General features: G+C 26.9%; 1 pseudogene; it reads right to left on the bottom strand.

The window, feature by feature from the left end:
* Positions 1-6,494: 6,494 nt before the first annotated feature.
* On the bottom strand, positions 6,495-7,864 carry LOC111395161 (annotated as a pseudogene).
* Between the last annotated feature and the right edge of the window lie 10,674 nt (positions 7,865-18,538).

The following is an 18,538-nucleotide window of genomic DNA, read 5'->3' as shown; positions in this document are numbered from 1 at the left end:
ATATTTGAATATAATTTCATTCTATAATCTAATAAATTGGAATAATCTGCAACATATGGTTCACATTTATTATTTAATATATTATATTCTTCAGAAGATGCATCCATATTTTCTAATTGATAATATATATTTTTTATTTTTTCAAACATTCTTTCTAATAAATTATCTAATCGTTTAATTGTATATTCTGGCATTTAATCATATAACTAATCATCAAATCATGCAATTAATCCCCTTTGATTCTCTAAGATCTAAAAAAATTCATTCTAATTTTAGAAAAAAATTAATAGCTTTACCTTAGATTTGATCTAGATTTTTATTCTTTGAACCGAGTGACCTTTGAGCTCTGAATATGTAAACTGCTTCCTTCAACGGCCTCCTGCCTTCACAGAATCTTTATTATTTCAGTTTCTTGCTCTCACTGTATTAATTCTAAAGAATAGAATTCTAGACTTCTGTTGAAAAAAAACTATTTTTTTGCTAAAATAAGAATGAAACTTTCTATTTGATCTTTCAAGAATCTATGAGAAAAAAGATTTAGAAACTCATATTGATATCAAAATATTGGAATTTTATTCCTATCAGAATTTATACAAGGCTTCTATTTGGCACAAAGGGATTTCCAAAAAAAATTGGTTTTAAAAATGTTGATTCTCCCCTACAAATCGAGCTTACAATTTGAGAGAAAATACTTTGATTTCAAGATGCTCCCTATCTATTACAATGCTTCTATTTATACAAGTCTATAAAATTCTATTACATCATTGAGTACATCAGCAAATGCACACTTGTCTCTCTATTATTTTTCTTCTTTCAAATGCATTACACAATACGACTTCATTTTTTCTTCTTTGTCAAAGGTGCTCTATTATTGTTTTCTTCTTTCACATGCAGTTGGAGCACTCTCTTAGTTGACAGAATTCTTTTATAGTAGTATGAAATCCTGAAAATTGATGTATTTCGAATTTTGTAATATAATTATTCAATATTTCTGATTTTCCATGTCCTTGATTTGATACCAACATCCAGTTTTCATATTGGCACAGGCATTAGAATTTTTTGTCTAACAAATTTTTGGCAATGTTATATATGACTTTAATTTCAAGTGCTCTTCTACGTCTGATCCATGATTTTGTCACTGTTGGAACTTTTCTATCATTTTCCACCACATCTATTTGAAAATTGGCTGCAACATATCCAATTGAGATTATGTGTTCAACTGGATAGTAAACAACTCCATCATATTCAGGACTTATTGAGTAAAATTTCAAATATATTTTTCGTCCTTTGGCAAATCTAGATACTTCTTTTATGAATATATCATCAAATTTCGAAATTTCTATCAAATCTTTCCTTGGATATATCAAATCTATAAATTCATAGTCTACCATAATTTTTATAAATGAATGGTCTCCTCCTTCCATAGCTGTCATTTTGGGATAAACATTATTTTTCGGAGAGATGAAATATGAATAACTCATTTTTATTTCATAAGCAATTCTGACTATTTCAGCATATTTTTCTTCTTTTAGATCTAAAGAGATTTTCTCTTCTTGATCTATGATGCTGATTGTTTTGAAATCTCTTTTATCTCCATGTATTATCACTTTTTTGGTTGATGATACTGAAATGAAATATGCTTTTTTATTAGTTGGTATATTGTCACGTCTGGGTCCACTACTGCTTCCAGCTATCCCTATTTGGTATTGATTTAGAAAACTCATATCTGATCTCTTGGTATATCTGTTTCAGATAGTATATCTTTTAGTTGTGCTGCAATAGTATCAACAGCATCAACTTGATTTTTGAGCTCTATGACCTCTTTATGATGCTCAGTACTAATATTCAACAATATTCTTATATTTGAGTTGAACATTTCTGATATCTGTGTTGCTCCAGTATTTATATCTTTAGATTATTCTTTAAGAAAATCTGTCCTTTTTTTGTATATGTAAGATAGATTGGTATAATTCCACGACTTTAGCTTTATCCATCAGCAAATTTTATGTATCTACTGAGAAAATTTGCAAGAAAATTATTAACTCCTTTAATATGAACTATATCAAAATTATAAAATACTAAATAAGCTTCCCATCTATGGAGCCTTCTATATTGAGGTTTTGATGGTAATTTATTCCTGACTAATCTTACAACTTGAAAATTATCAGTTTCAAAAATAAATTTTTTGAATAACAAAAATAATGAGAACTTTTTTATTTCTCTAATAATTGCTAATAATTCCTTCTCATGAGTGATATAATTTATTTCTGCTTGATTAAAAGTTTCATTTGAATATCTACAAATTTCATTTAAATCTGTTTTTAATATTACTGTCCAATATTTATCTGAGACATTAGTATTAACAATCAAATTATTTTTTTCATCTGATAATCTTAATTTTGCTAAAATTTTGCACACTTCTTTTAATGATTTAACTATTTTTGAATGTTCTTCATTACATCCTTTAATATTTGTTTTTTAAAGTAAAGTTTGTATTTTATGCATTTTCTTAGAAAGATTTTCAATAAAACCTTTTGCATAATTTAAATATCCTAAAAAAAAATTTATTTGTTATTTGGATTCTAATTTATCTGGAAAACTTTCATTTTTTTTAGATATATGTGTCTGTAATTTTATTCCTTTTTTATCTATTGATAATCCAAGAAAATCTATCTTTTATTTTTCTATTATAGATTTCTTTTTAGAAAGTACAATTCATTCTTTCTTGCATTCATTTATGAATTGTATTAAATGATTCCTATATTCCTCTTTACTGTTAGAACATATCAGTATATCATCAATATAAACAATTAAAAACTCATTAAATTTTTTAAATATATTATCCATTTTTCTTTGATATATTTGTGGTGCATTTTTTAATCCAAATGACATTACTAACCATTCATATTTTTTTTGAGGTATACTAAATACAGTATATTGTATACTATCTTATTCCATTTTTGTTTGCCAAAATCCTAATTTACAATCGAATTTAGAATAATATTGTTTTCCTTTTACAATGTTTATTCAAACTTCTTTATTTGGTAGAAAATATCCATCAAATTTAGTATATTTATTTAATTCTTTATAATTTGTAATCATCCTAACTTTTCTTATAACCTATTCAGAATATTTCATAACCATAAAGGCTGGACTACTATGAGATCTATTGCTAGGTCTAATAAATTTTTGTTCTAACAATTCTTTTATCTGATTTTTGAATTCTTGTGTATCTTCTGTAATATACATCATTGGTCTAATTCTTATTATAACATTTTCTGTCAATTCTATTTTGGCTTTAGGGTGATGTGGTTTCCAAAATAACAATGGATTTTCTTCATAAAATTTTTCTAATTGTTTAATAATTTTTTTATACTTATTTCTATTCCTGTTTTCAATACTTTTTTATACAATATTCTTTCATTTTTTATTTCATTAAATAATATTGGTTTTTTCTCCCATTTATCACCACGCCGAGCTGGCTGAACTCTATAATGTCTAAATTCTCTTGAAATTTTTAATAAATGTCCACAAGGTGTGTGTAACATTATCATATAATTATTTTACTTATAATATTAAAATTGTTGTATAAAATCATTTCCTAATAATATATCACACTCTAATTTATCATATTTATAAATTTTATTTATTGTAACTTGTTTGCTTCCAAGAATTATACTAACTTTATCAGCACTATTAATTATCTGGGTACTTTCTCGTGCGACTCCAGTTATTTTTATGTTACTATTATCATTCCATGATTTTATCAAAAAACTTAAAATATTGTTATATCATGTCATGTATCTATTAAAGCACAAGTTGTTATTTGATTTCTATAATAGAGATTTGTATATATACAGCTAATGGAAAAACTAATCTGATTATTCATTTAATTCTTTTTACATAATATAGTTTGTTCATTATGGACTATATATAATCCTTCTTTTTTTATACTATAATTTTCTAATTCATTTAAGAAACTCATTCCTAAAAGTATATGAGGGTTTATATCCATACTTTTATCTATATAAAACGGTACTAAAAGATCTATTCCTCATATTTTTATTGGTACTTTAACTTCCAAATCTGTAATATGTATCTGTCCATCAAAATTTACATATCTATATGGATCAGTTTTATGAGTTATTAATCATTTATTTCTGATTGAAGCTATATAGCATTCACCAGTTCCTGTATCTATTAATATATTTGGTCTATTTATATTCTCTTCCATTATAATATTCTCCTTCTATTTTCATATTTCCATCATTCCTATATAGTTTTACTTCTTTTATATTATTAAATTCTTCTAACTGATTTTTATTAGGTATTCTAAGACTTTTTGATATTTTGATTAATTTTTCATCCTTAAATGTTATATTATTAGAACATTCTCCTTCATTTAATTCTATTATTTCATTTTTATTTCTTATTATACTAAATTCATATTCTTCTGATATTAAATTTATTTGTTTATTTGGTTATATTATTTTGTTAATATCCTTACATTCTTTATGTATTTCAATATTAGGTTTATTGGAATAAATGTTTCCATAATTAGAATTGGTAAATATATATAAAGCTCTATACTCTATAGTCATAATTTGATCACCTGGTTGCATGATATCATCTCTATGCAATGTAAAATGCAATCCTAAAATTTCATTAAAGTTTTTATCTTTCAATGATACACAATATTTTAGGTAACATGTAAACATTATTTTTTGATATGCCAGATTTCCTTCTATTGTTCCTAAATAGCTATCTTTTAAATTTATTATTCTTTCATCATGTAAGGTTATAGTTAAGGATGAGTCTATTCCTTCTCTGAATAATGATTTAAACATTAATTGTATTTCTGCTAAATAAACATATTAAATTTTTTCACTTTTTTTTTTACTAACCTTTGTTAATAGCTCTTCAACCATATTTTTTTGTTAAAAGATTTAATTTATATTGTCCATTTATTGTTCTTACATTTATGATTTTTTCTATTTTGTGATATTCATTTATTGTCATCCTTTCTCTTTTCTAAATTCTATCTAAAACTTCACATTTCCCTATTTTTAAATCTAAAGACAATTTTTGTAATTTTCTAAATTTATTGTTATCAAATGTAACTTTTAATCCGTATCTTTCTATTTCTTCATAATCTTGTATATTTATTTTATCACTTTCCATTTCTTCTATTTCCTAATTCAGATTTTGATTTATCATCCTCTGTTTTACTTATATAAACTTCTTGATTATAACATTCTTCAATCACTGATATTTCACTCACTTCATCTTTTATTTCCAAATATTATTTTTGTAATATTTTAACTTTCTTTTTATCACAATTAGGGCTTATATGACATATTTCTCCACAATTCCAACATTTACATTGACTTTTATTTTTCTTATAACTTTTATTTTTTTTGTTGACCATATCTGATATTTTTTCTTTTATAATATATTCTTCTAGGTTATATATATATATATTTTTATTAAATTTCTAAATTTTTTAAATTTCTTATTTTTTTATTTTCTTTTATTAATCATTCTTTCAAGATTACATCCCCACTGTATAGGATTTTCCATATCTTCACAACATATTCTAGTTAATTTTTTTGATTTTTTCATTAATTGTCTTTGTTGACATATATATGCAAGTCTTTCAAATAAAAATTTTATTCTTGAACCTAAAGTCCTATGTATTCCAACATTATCTCTAACATATTTTTCAAATTCTATTTTAAAATATATTTCTCATGAACCTGGTAATTTATTATAATACATATCTTGGTATACTTCTTGGTTCTCATTATTACTAGTCGCTGTCACGTGCGTTGCATGAATTTTGTATTTATCATATTTTTATTAGCGTATGAATTTTAGTTTTTTGCAACATGTCATATTTACGCATACTGTATTTGCAGCTTACCGTATTTGCATCATACCGTATTTGCAACATACCGTATTTACAGCATACCGTATTTGCACATATTGTCTTTAGATACCGTATTTGACAGATATTGATTTTGGTAATTCAATATTGTTTTCTTTTTTATAATTGTATTTTCGAGAATTTTTAAAAAAAAAGGTAATTATGAAATCGCTAATTTTTAAATGTGTTTTTTTGTTGAAGATAAAAATGATTTTTTATACTATTTGTAAAAAAAAAAAAATTATTGTAATTTTATTAGCGTAATAAGTAGATTTATTACGATTATTTTAAAAAAAAATCACAACACAATAAATCTATACTTTTAACCTAGTTACTGCAAAAGTCTTTTGTGTATCAATAAAGCATTTCCCATTCGAACGATAATGTCAAATTTTTTTGGCATCATGCTTTCAATTTCTTCTTTTCATAAGTTTTACTTTTTTTCATTTTTGTCTTCTTCATTTTTTTAATTCTTTTGTTGTTAGCAATGATTATTTATTTGAGATTTTTTTTTTGGTATTATATTGAAGTTATACTTATTCTTGTAATTATATTTTTTTTATTAGATTTAATGCATATATTTGTGATCTCTATCACTCTTCCACAAGATACCCGTTTTGTTTATGGTCATTGGCTGGTTGTTGTGGGTGAAGTTGTAAGTATAATTGAACAGACTCCAGGCTATAATACCACAAGGCACAATTGGCATCTTGTGGGCAGTGTCTTCAGGCTCACAGGCACTTGTGTCACCTTCATCTCTTGGATTTCTTAGTTGCTGATCACTTCGGCTCTTCACATATCTTGGAAGGGCATAGATATCAGCCACATAGTTTGAAAATGAAAAGGAATAATAAATTAATATATTCATGAAGAATTCCTAGCAAAGTGCAAAAGATTTCAAATAGACAACTATTACAAGATACTAGAAAAGAGAATAAAATTAAATTTTCGGTGGAATCATTTCTCTTATAGAAGAGTTCTATATCTATAATAAAAATAAGGAATCACTAACACTCATCCACAGTGGTAGAAATCCAAAATATTGCATCAAAGAAACAGTTAAATACTTCATTTACCGAATTTAATGTCAGAATATAGAAACATTAAAAGGACCTCCGATGATTCTGGTAGAAATTGTCAAGCTGATAATATACATAAATGGACCGTTTCATGCGTTTTGGAACATGATGATTAATCAATAGTTATCAAATGTTAGATTTTATAATTATACTGAAATTTAAAATTCAATTGACATGGTAAAACTCATATACCATCGAATTGAAACTCACCATCAGATTTCTGTGGCAGGTTTTATCTTGAGGGCTTTGAATAAATCCAACCTGATCATTTCTTGAATCTAAAGGAATGCAATCAGTCTCATATCGATCAATAATCTCAACAACCTGATGAAAAGAAGCCACTTTAGTGAGGAAGCACAAAAAGCAAAAGAACGATAGGTTAAGAAATACTGAGCATACATCCTAGGAAACAAATAGCGAGACAAGGCCAATGGAAATAAAGATGATGCTAACAAGTAAGAAAGCTGAAATAACCTGCACAGAACTGAGTTTATGAGAGGAAGTAAATCCATAGGTAAAACAAATCCCCATAATGTGGTGAATTACAATAAGGCACCAGTAATGTGCAGAGACAGTTTATAATATTTACCCATTTAGGTGTTAGAATAGGCTTGCATGCTGGAAGTTCTTGTTGCGTAAACCTTGAATTTGAAGAGATAACAAAAACAGTAACGATGCTTTAATCAATCAAAATCCAAATTGCGATCAAAATACATATATTATTGCTTCACAATCAGTGCAGAGTGTTCGTACACCACACAGATTGTGCGGAGTCTCCGCACTCCGTCCGCACAATCTGTGCAGACTGTGTGGAGTGTCCGCACTTATTGTCCGGACAGAGTGCGGAGTGTACGCACATTACTCCCAACTTGTGTGGAGTCTTCGCACATATGAGGGAAAGTTTTTTTTTTTATTTTTTATTTAAAGACTTATTCTTGTAGTTATATTTTTTATTAGATTTAATGAATATTTTTAACTAATAAAATAACAAAGTAAACAAATATTAGCTGCATGATTCAGGAAAAAAAGGTAGTTCTCTCAAATTTGTGCGGAGTCTCCGCACAATGCGGAGACTCCATATAGCACATGTAATTTTTTTTCATTTAAATTATTAAATTAGTAAATTAGACGAAATTAAAAGTAGGTAAATGCTTTTTGTTTACTTTTTTGTTACTAATTTTTTGAGAAATTTGATTTGTATACTTTTTAGTGTATTTTTTATTAGCTTAATAATTATTATTTTTTAAAGTATTTTATATAAATAAATTAAATATAATTATATATAAAAAAATGGAAATGCACTTATTAAGTAATGATATCAATTAAAAAAATAAAAAAATCTCTCCACACAGTTCGGAGATATCAATTGATCTCTCTGAACAGTGCGGGGGTCTCTCTGCACATCTCTCCGAACAATTTAGAGAGGTTTTTTTTTTTTTCAATGACGACTAAATCTTAACTATAACATATTATTATAAAATATTGTTTACCAAAAGTGAGATCAAAAGTTAAAACAGAGAGTTGGCAAACTACAAACTCTTCGTACCAGGACAACTCTCTGCACAGTGCAGAGAGAGTTGATTTCTTTGCACAGTGCAAAGAGATCAATTAATCTCTCCGTACTGAGCGGAGAGATTTTCTTTTTTTTTAATCGAAAATTTCCTTTCTCTTTTTTTTCCTCTCTGCTTTTCCTACTTTTCTTTATTTGTTTACGCAGTATCTATTTTTTCCTACTTCTTTATGCCATTTATCTTTCTTCTCTCCTACAACCCTATTTAAGACACTAAGAGATGACAACGTGAAATTCTGTCATAAAGCCACAACTTAAAGTTCATTTCTAGTAATAGAAGGCTTTCTGAATTTCTTTGCAACTCATACTCCAATCAACAATTTATAACTACAATAACAAGGTGATATCCAAAACTTCTATCTCAATTAGCAATTTTTTTATAAAAGAAAACATGAAATAAATAAATGAATGGAGAACAGAATCTAACACTGGTGAATGCACAAGTCAAGCCACCATAAAAGCAACAGAAGTAGTGAACAATCCCAGCAAACAATAATTCAACTGATGCTTCTGGAAGCAGTAAATCGCAGAAGGAGTGCCGACCCAAATAGCAGAAGAATGAAGAAATGGCAGTGTAGTCGTTGTTTGATTTTCTTGATGGTTTTCTTTTGCCACCATCAAGTCAGAAGAAGATCAGAGGAATGGTCGTAGGAGTGAAAAAATGGAAACGGTATGGTATTAGCCGAAATCAATAAAAAAAGGTAAAAAAAATGATGCCATTTTTTCTCTTGTACAGTATTTTCGGATTAGTTTACTGTTCCATCCACAGTAACATCTCGTTCCCCTTTTTATTAGAAGTTAGATAAAATTGAACATAATAATAATTTCTAAATTCACAAGTATATTCTTTAATCCTACACATATCATATATTGTTAAATTTATTAGTTTAATTCTAGCATTGTCTTTTTCTCTTATTTCTTCTCTTTCAGTATTTCTTATCCAATTTTCTCCTAAAAATTCATCTACAATATATTCTACTAACTTTTCTATACCTTGTCTATCTAATTTTATTATTTCTATTTGTATATTTCTTTTTATTAATATTTTTGTATCATTTCTTATTCATTCCCACCAATTTCTAACATCTCCTTCGAAGGATGCTATTAAGAAATCTATTTTTCTTTCAGTATTTTCTCATATGTCATCTTTATTATATAAAAAGAATAATATCATTGAATCTACCCAAGTTAATAAGGCTTTTTTAGTATCTATTTTGCAATTTAAATTTAATTTTATTCCTCCATGGTTAATAGGTTTATCATAATTATCATTTAACTCAAATCTGTCTCTATATTTATTTCCTTTAGGTGGTCGTCTATCTCTTACTCTATCATAAAATTGTTTATATGATTTATTATATATAGGTGCATAACTTTCATCTAAATCTTGTAATTCTTGTTTAGAAGTTCCTATTGAATTAGGTCCTCATCTAGTATTCATTAAAATTTGGTATTCACTTATACTTAAACTTAATTGATCAAAATTTTCTATTAGTAGATCTAATTTCTCATTCATCTTTATCTTCTTTTTCTTCTACTTTTAATTTTCCTGATATTTTTTCCCTAGATTCTTATTCTTCTAATATTTTTGGTAATATATTTTTTCTAAATTCATCTCCATACTTCCCGTTTCTATTATTACACTCTCTTTCTCAATTATTTCTTTCTTATTCGAGTCATTTCTTTTTCTATTAATTTTTTTATCTATTTTCTTTTCTTTATTTTTATTATTTTCTTTTAATTCTTTAATTTCAAATTTTAATATATTTATATCATTTCTTGTTTCTTTTACTTCATTTCTTAAATCTTGTATATCATTTATTAACATTTTTATTAATGACTTTAATTCTTCCATATATTCACTTACTGATTTATTAAGATTATCTTTCTAACATATACGTTAATTTACATCTTTTATCTTTTTTTTTTATCTATTATTTTTCCAAATCTTCTGTTGGCTATATCTTGATCATTTATTAATTCTTCTTGTACTATACTAAAATATTTACTCTCAAACCTTAATCTTTCACATTTTAATTTTATTAATTGCATTTTATTTGATACTCTTTTTCCTTCTGGTATTAACATTATATTTCTTATTTCTTCTTGTATTTTTTTTTTCATTTTTATAAGTAATTTATTTAATTTTGAATTTGTATTATCACTTACACTCATACTTCTCTTTGTAATATAAATTAATTTCTTCATCTTCTAATATATTAATAATTTGTTTCTTTATTTCTATAGGTAATTCTTTAATTATTGTTAGTGTCATTATTTTTAATTTATTATGAATAGGTTTTAAAAATATATAACTTTCTCTTCCTTCTTCTAATTTATAATAATTATCTATTTTTCTTATTTTAATTTTCATGATCTCTATGCTTTTATCAAGAGGTATAATCTAAATATTCTTTTAGCTTTATAATAATTAATCTGTTATTTATTAAATTTATATAAAATCTAAGTGTTAGCTTGAATCTAAAGATTTTTATTTTTTCAGGTAATCGATTATTTATGGGTTTCCTCATGATCTCTATGGCTCTAATACCAATTAGGGAGTTACTTAGAGCGAACAAAAATCATATAAATAATAAAAAATCAAAAAACTATCAAAATCAAAGTAATATTTAATTTTAAGGACTAAATTAGAAAATTTTTATATTATAGTGACTTGTTATGTAATATCTAAATGAAGGGTATTTTCGGCATATAAATTGACAAAAGGTCATTTTTGAAAAATGGCCCTTTTCTATAGGCTATTTTCATGCATTTCCCAACCTTTGTTGGGGTTAATCCGCATAATGCTTGGATATGATAGGACATGTCCTCAACCATACACATTATTGGCTGACTTCATGGATTGCAATAATTTCAAAATGATTTTAAGATGTTGCTATCAATTATTGTTTCACCGATCTCCATGATATAACTATTCCTCCACGTGTAAATACATATCCTATTTGTAATTTAGTTTTATGTAGGTCAGAGAGATAACATGCATCTGAATATCCCACTAAAGCGGATCCTGACTTTTGAGAATAAAATAATCTCAAATCAATGGTACCCTTTAGGTAATGAAAAATATATTTAACACAATTCCAATATTTTTGAGTTGGCGTAGAACTCTATCTTGCAAAGAAACTTATAGGAAAAGTTATGTCAAGTCGAGTGCAATTTACAAGATAATTTAATGTTCCAATTGCAATAAGGTATAGTACTTCAGGATCAAGAACATTTTCTCCATCTTCAAGTGGACGAAATTGATCTTTTTTCACATCGAATGATCGAATAACTGTGGTGATGCAAGTGGATGTGCATTATCCATATAAAAGCATTTTAAAAAAAAATTTGTATACATAAATTAATGAACAAATAATCTTTCTGAGAAATGTTCAATTTGCAACCCAAGGCAACATTTGATTTTTCCCAAATCTTGCATCTCAAATTCATTTTTCAAATAACTAACAGCTTTGTTGAACTCTTCAGGAGTTCAAATTAAATTTAAATCATCAACCATAATTGTAAATCCAATAATTATTTTCTTTATGAAAACATATGAGCGGACATAGTCATTTTTATAGCATTCATTCAACAAATATTCACTAAGATGATTATACCACATGCGTCCAGATTGTTTTAATCAATATAATGATATAAGAACATAGTTCTGGGGCATGTATCATTTGAATTATACTTCAAGCATATTAAATCTTTCAAAGATAACATTAATAATCATGCTAGATCAGTTGACTATCACGTATTTCAAATTTCATGTATCGTCATGATAACATGATATAGACTCGTGACTTCATCCGTGATGATCTTTGCGAAATTCATTGTGTTGAGAGTCGTGCATTACACAATACGACTTTATTTTTCTCATTTTCTTTTCGGATAAACATATATCTTTAGATTTTTGGACTACAAATCCAAAAATTTTGTGTTTATTTAGTAAATTCAATTTAAAATTCCATCTCCTTTTATTTGGCCAAACATTACTTCGATCAATATATTTTGACGCATTTATTTCGATTTCTCATGATTCACATATGATATTGTATATCATGTACAAAATTGTTATCGACAACTTTTTCTTTTCTTGTTCAATTCTATTTCTTTTCTCATAGTGACATATCTTATTTATATATCTCAATTTTCAACATATCAGGTACCTGATCCTCTTCTGGAATTTTGTAATTTGTTATGTCTAAATACTCATTAAGAGTATATGTCTCAATGAAACCATCTTTGCTAATTGTTTTATTTTCATTTGAAAATTTTTGTATTAGAATCAAACACCATCACACTTTAGGCTTGCCATAGATATATCAAATATAATGCTAACAAATTGTCCACTAAGGCATCAATTCGTATTAGAGTAATAAAAATTGGTGCGTGAGATATTGTTGATCTCCTTGATCAATAAATGCATCTAAATAAATTATCTTTTGAACTTCTAGTTCGAATGATATTTAGCGAAGATTTAGATGATGATGCATTTATACATTATTTTCAACTTCTTAATTCCTCCCTTAATGCTGAGAGAATTGTGCAATCAAATTGACAATCATTTTTTCAGTGTTATAAAATATCGCCAACTTGAAATAATGGTTCAAACTACGTATTTATTCTCAGCATTCTTTGTTTTCCATCTCAGTGTATTGTGGTATTCAATTTTTATATATACTACACCATCAAAAATAATTAGATGGAAAAATTAGGATCTGACCATAAACTGATTATAATAGGGAGAACTGCGATTTTGACATGATGCATAATAAAATTTCCTAATAAAAATGGAAAATACTTTATTCTCAATTAAATTAATTAGAGGCATTTAATAAAAAATAGTGTTAAACCTATCGACATCTCAACTAACACTTATTAAAATGTTGAGATTTATGCCCACTAGCATTAATATGACATAATCTTAATTATATAATCTGAAAATTATGCTCATAATTTGAGCAATAATTTAGCAAAACTTCAGGTTGCAAACACCATGCAATCATCTAATAATTGCATCAAATCTATTAGATACAAATAATATTTAGATGGTTAACATGGTGAGTGATGTAGCCCCCATATATCACCCTAATTAATTTTCAAAAATATAGGGAATTCAATCCCTATTTTAGCTAGCAATATTTAATGATCAATTGTCGATAAAGAGAACAAATAATATATATGAATTCATTGGATTGAAAAATCTTCTAATTCTTCATTTAATATCCATTAAAAAAATTTAATTTTGCATCATTATTGATCCAATGATGGTCCAACTGGTTATGTCAAATAATAAAATCAAATTGAACTTCTGATTCAATATAATAGATAATTCAATTATTTAATCTCAAAGAATATGATTAAATATTATATAATCATATATCATTCAAGTAGTTAAACTAATCAATGTTCTAACGACATTAGTTATATGTGTTCCTTTAGGAATAAACATGAATACAAAATAATATATTTTTCGAAACATGTGCTCATTAAAAGCACGTTATATATTATTATTATTATTATTATTATTATTATTGCTCATTCAAAAACAATATATCAATATTCTTTTGGAATATGAAAAATTTTAATGTCATGCTCTTCAGAATTAATAACATATTATTGTTTACAGTAATAATTACGTAAGGATTTACTCTTCAGGAGTAAAAACATAATTTTATATTAGATCTTACATCATTATGTGCTTTAAGAGCAATAAAATTTGACCAGAACATCAATATCTAAATACGATGCAGAAAAATGGACACGTAAATAAATAGAATAATTTAATTCATGATTTATATATATATATATATATATATATAATGTGCTTTCTTTAGGAACACAACGAGATATATAATCTTCAAGAGTATAACTACAATATTCTTCTGAAATATTGATATTAACGATTCATTCTACTTTTCGAGTTAAATAATAAAATTTATGCCCTACATAAGTAACAGTGAAATATTTTTCTTGAATATTTATATAACGTGTGTCACGTTTCTTTGATAACATCAACATTATATTCATTTAAAATAACTATGATTTAAATTATACTTCTTCAGGAGCATTGACTAAATATTCTTTTGGAATATAGAACTTGTAATATCATGTTCTTTATGAACAAGTAATATTCTTCTAGAATATTAATAATGTTATGCTACTTCAGGAGCAACAACGAACTATTTATAATAGATAGATATATAATTAATATTCTTCTGAAATATTAATTATAATGTTGTGCTACATTTGGAACAACAAGATGATAAATTCTTAATTTGAAGTTCAAAGAATAATATCTAAAAATATTTAATTACCATATAGACATGATATGAATTTATATAGAAAAATTAACTACCAAACATGTATTAAGAAAAAAAAATCTCCATACATAGAAGTTAACAAAATTGGCTGAATCATTTATTGACTAAATCTTTTACCAACATGTAAAAGATACTAAACATGCATATGAATTTCACATATATAGAAATTAAAGATAGAACTAATATGTAACAAATTCAAAAGACAGAATTAATACAGAATAATATGTGGAAAAAAATGATCGTGTATGAATAAAAAAACGTGAATTAATATGTGTTCAGATTACACATACAAACGTGAATTAGAATTAATATGCATGTCGATGAAAAGTAGAGAAAAAGAAGCAACCTCTTTATGATGCATATGTATATTGAAATATTTCACATGTTAACAAATTAATTTTGGTACACGTGATAAATATTTATGTCTATAAAAATTATTACCTTCACTAAATTTAGAAAAATTAAGCTATCGTGCTGATAACGTGTTATAAAATGAAGAAAAGAGAAATCAATAGACTTTGTGTGTTTTATTAAGAACCAAAAATCCTGTATTTATGAAGTAGAATTAAGGATATAATAGTAATAATTTTTAGGGTTGTAGGGGTATAATTGTTATTCACCTCTAAACTATAATAAACTTACCTTTTACAACAAGAACTAAATTGTAAGTTGCAACTATAGTCCCAAAAATTTTCAAAAAATTACAAATGGACAAATATATATAAAAAACCAAAAAATCACTCCATCTTCTCCTTTCTCCACCATTATCCACCTCCAAAAATCTAAACTTACTCTGTCTTGCAAAATATATGGATTACGGTGGTTACTTACTCCATTGTTCATCATAAAACATGCGGCCCTATTCAATGAACCGACTTTAGATGAAAATGACTTCTTCCATGAAATAAGAATAATGTTAGGTGAATTACAGTTTCACTCAATTGAATAATAAATAATAAATTATTTTCAAACAAAAAGGTATGCACTTGCACTTCACTGAACGGCACGTGGGCTATTTCTAGTGACTCATTGTATTAAAAATAAAATGGGGAAAGGGGAGGGTGGTTCAGTTCTCACTCAACCAAACATGGATGATGAAAGAGCACCTGCATCGCCTCCTCATGTGCTCATATTCCCCTTACCACTTCAAGGACATGTCAATTGTATACTCAAATTGGCAGAAATTTTTTATCTTCATTGCCTGCAAGTAACTTTTCTAAACACACAATACATTCAACACTGTTTCTGGAGTTACACTATTACTGAATCTTAAAGTGAGGAGGTGGATAATGGTGGAGAAAGGAGGAAGAAGATGAAGTTATTTTTAATTTTTTAGTTTTAATTACTAATTAAATATTGGGGAATCTGGCCAAATGACCCAGTTGGAGAATGAGTTTGGACAAATAGCCCTGGACTAACATTGAAACAGAATTAAAAAAATTTAAAATGTTTTAATTGGTAAAATGACAAAGTTGTCCTTCAATTTATATCAAATCATTCACCCCAACTTCTTTCATTTCACCTTCTTCACTTTCACTGTGAAACCCTATTCCTCAAATTTGAATTCCAAACCCGTTTTCTTCACCTTAATTTTCACTATATTTCAATATTACAAATAATTTTTTCTTTGATTTAAGTTTATTTCACATTACTTTATCCTCTCTTTGGTACAAGCTAGTACAATAAAAAAGGTAAATTTTTCTCCATTTTTTTTTTTATTTTGAAATGTGATTTTGTGCTTCCATTGCTGTAGTTTTATAGTGAAAATGTGTAAAAAATTGCATTTTTTTTTTATGATTTCATGATTTATTTGTATATTTTTGTTTAGTTTTAGTTGAGTTTTTTTTTAATGTGGATGGATTTTTGATACATTTGGGGTTTTGAAGATGATGGGTTTAAGAAGATTCATTAATTAGCATTGCTATAAACCGAAATTGTGATATGTAAATGTACTTGTTCTTTGATATGCCTTGAAACTTAGAGAGTTGCATTATCAGTAATTTGATTTAAGTATTTCGGCATTTTTAGTAAAATTCTTTATATTATGCTTTATTGTAATTCCTATTTTATGTGAGTCCCATTATTAAACTTTACACTTGTTGATTTCAGAATTTTTTCATGTTATCTTTTGCTATTTTTACCATAGTACCCTTATTTGTAGATTGGAACTTGACCTACTTACTAATGTATATAAGTTGGCAATTTAAAAGGTTGTGTAACCCCTTGACTTTACTGAATCATTTTATTCTTTAGTTGCGTAAACGTTGTATCATTATGCCTACATTGATTATTACTTGAGTTGACTTTGATTTACCTGTTGTCCCAGGAAAGAGAACTAGCATTGAAATCGTTTAAAATGAAAACACACTAATTTTGGTTGTGACAGATATGGCAGCTCGTGGCCTTGATATTCCCTACGTTACTAACGTTATCAACAAAGCCAACATCTGATTTGATAAGCCAACACTCTTATACTTGGAGTGGGGGAAGCACATATTAGTATAGTGGTAGTGGTTGAAATAATTGCAATTATAGTGGTGGGGGGTATGATTCTAGTGTAACTAGAGTTTAGGATTAGCGTTTTACAGTACCCCTCAAAATTATTTTGTTTCAAGGTATGTATATTTGTCACTCGAATTTGAGGATCTTGATGTTTTGGAGAATGTAAAAATGCTGTAGACTACATTTGAACATGTGCATATCAATAGGATGACTTTATTCCAAGAGATGGATTTTTTTCTGTAGGATATGTTTGTCTTTTGTTGAAGATTGATGTGTATCTTTATTGTGTTACGTCTCAAGAAAAAGGCATGAGTTCGTTTTTGGACTTATAAGCGTACATGAGAATGGCACAAGTGACATTGCATGAATTATAAAACTTTCATTAAGACAATACAAGTGTCATTGTTAGACTTATATAAGTATCTATGAGAATAGAACAAATGTCATTACAATCAAATGGGTTAACTTAGTTCAATACTCCATATTTTAGCACCAGCATGTTCCCCTTGTTTCCACTAGCATGTTCCTTGAGAACGACACTTGTGTTGTTACTGAAATGAAAAGTTCTAAGAGAATAACACAAGTGATTTTACCAAAATATAAACTTCTATTATTGCTATGAAAATGACACAAGTTAGGGTGTTCAATTCTAAAGGTCGTTGCGTTGGAAACAAACAAAAATAAAGGAGAAATAAACAAAACAGCTCAAGTGCCATTACTGATAATAAAATGACACTTGTACCGTTTTTTCAATGAATAAGAGTTTAAGCAGTTGCAACCCTTTTGTGCCTTGAGAAATAATAAGTTGAACTCATTTAAATTGTAAGGTGGTTATGACATTTAAAAAAATTGAGAGATATGCTTGTTACTCGTATTTTGTTGAAAATAATAGAATTAGTCATGCCCTCATCAGCTTTATATCAGATAATCTATGTCATTTCAATCGTTCTATGTCACATGATCTACTTTTCTTGCATACTTTAGAGATCCATTGCTTGAAGATGAAAGGCCATTGAGAATGACACTTATGTTGTTACTGAGATGAACAGTTCTAAAAGAACGGCACAAGTGTCGTTTAGAGGATGAAAAGGCTATTAAGAACGGCACTTGTTCTATTGAGAACGGTACT

Source organism: Olea europaea, chromosome 6 (assembly GCF_002742605.1).
Source record: "Olea europaea var. sylvestris chromosome 6, O_europaea_v1, whole genome shotgun sequence".
Classification (NCBI taxonomy): domain Eukaryota; kingdom Viridiplantae; phylum Streptophyta; class Magnoliopsida; order Lamiales; family Oleaceae; genus Olea; species Olea europaea.
This window is presented reverse-complemented; position numbering and strand designations above follow the sequence as displayed.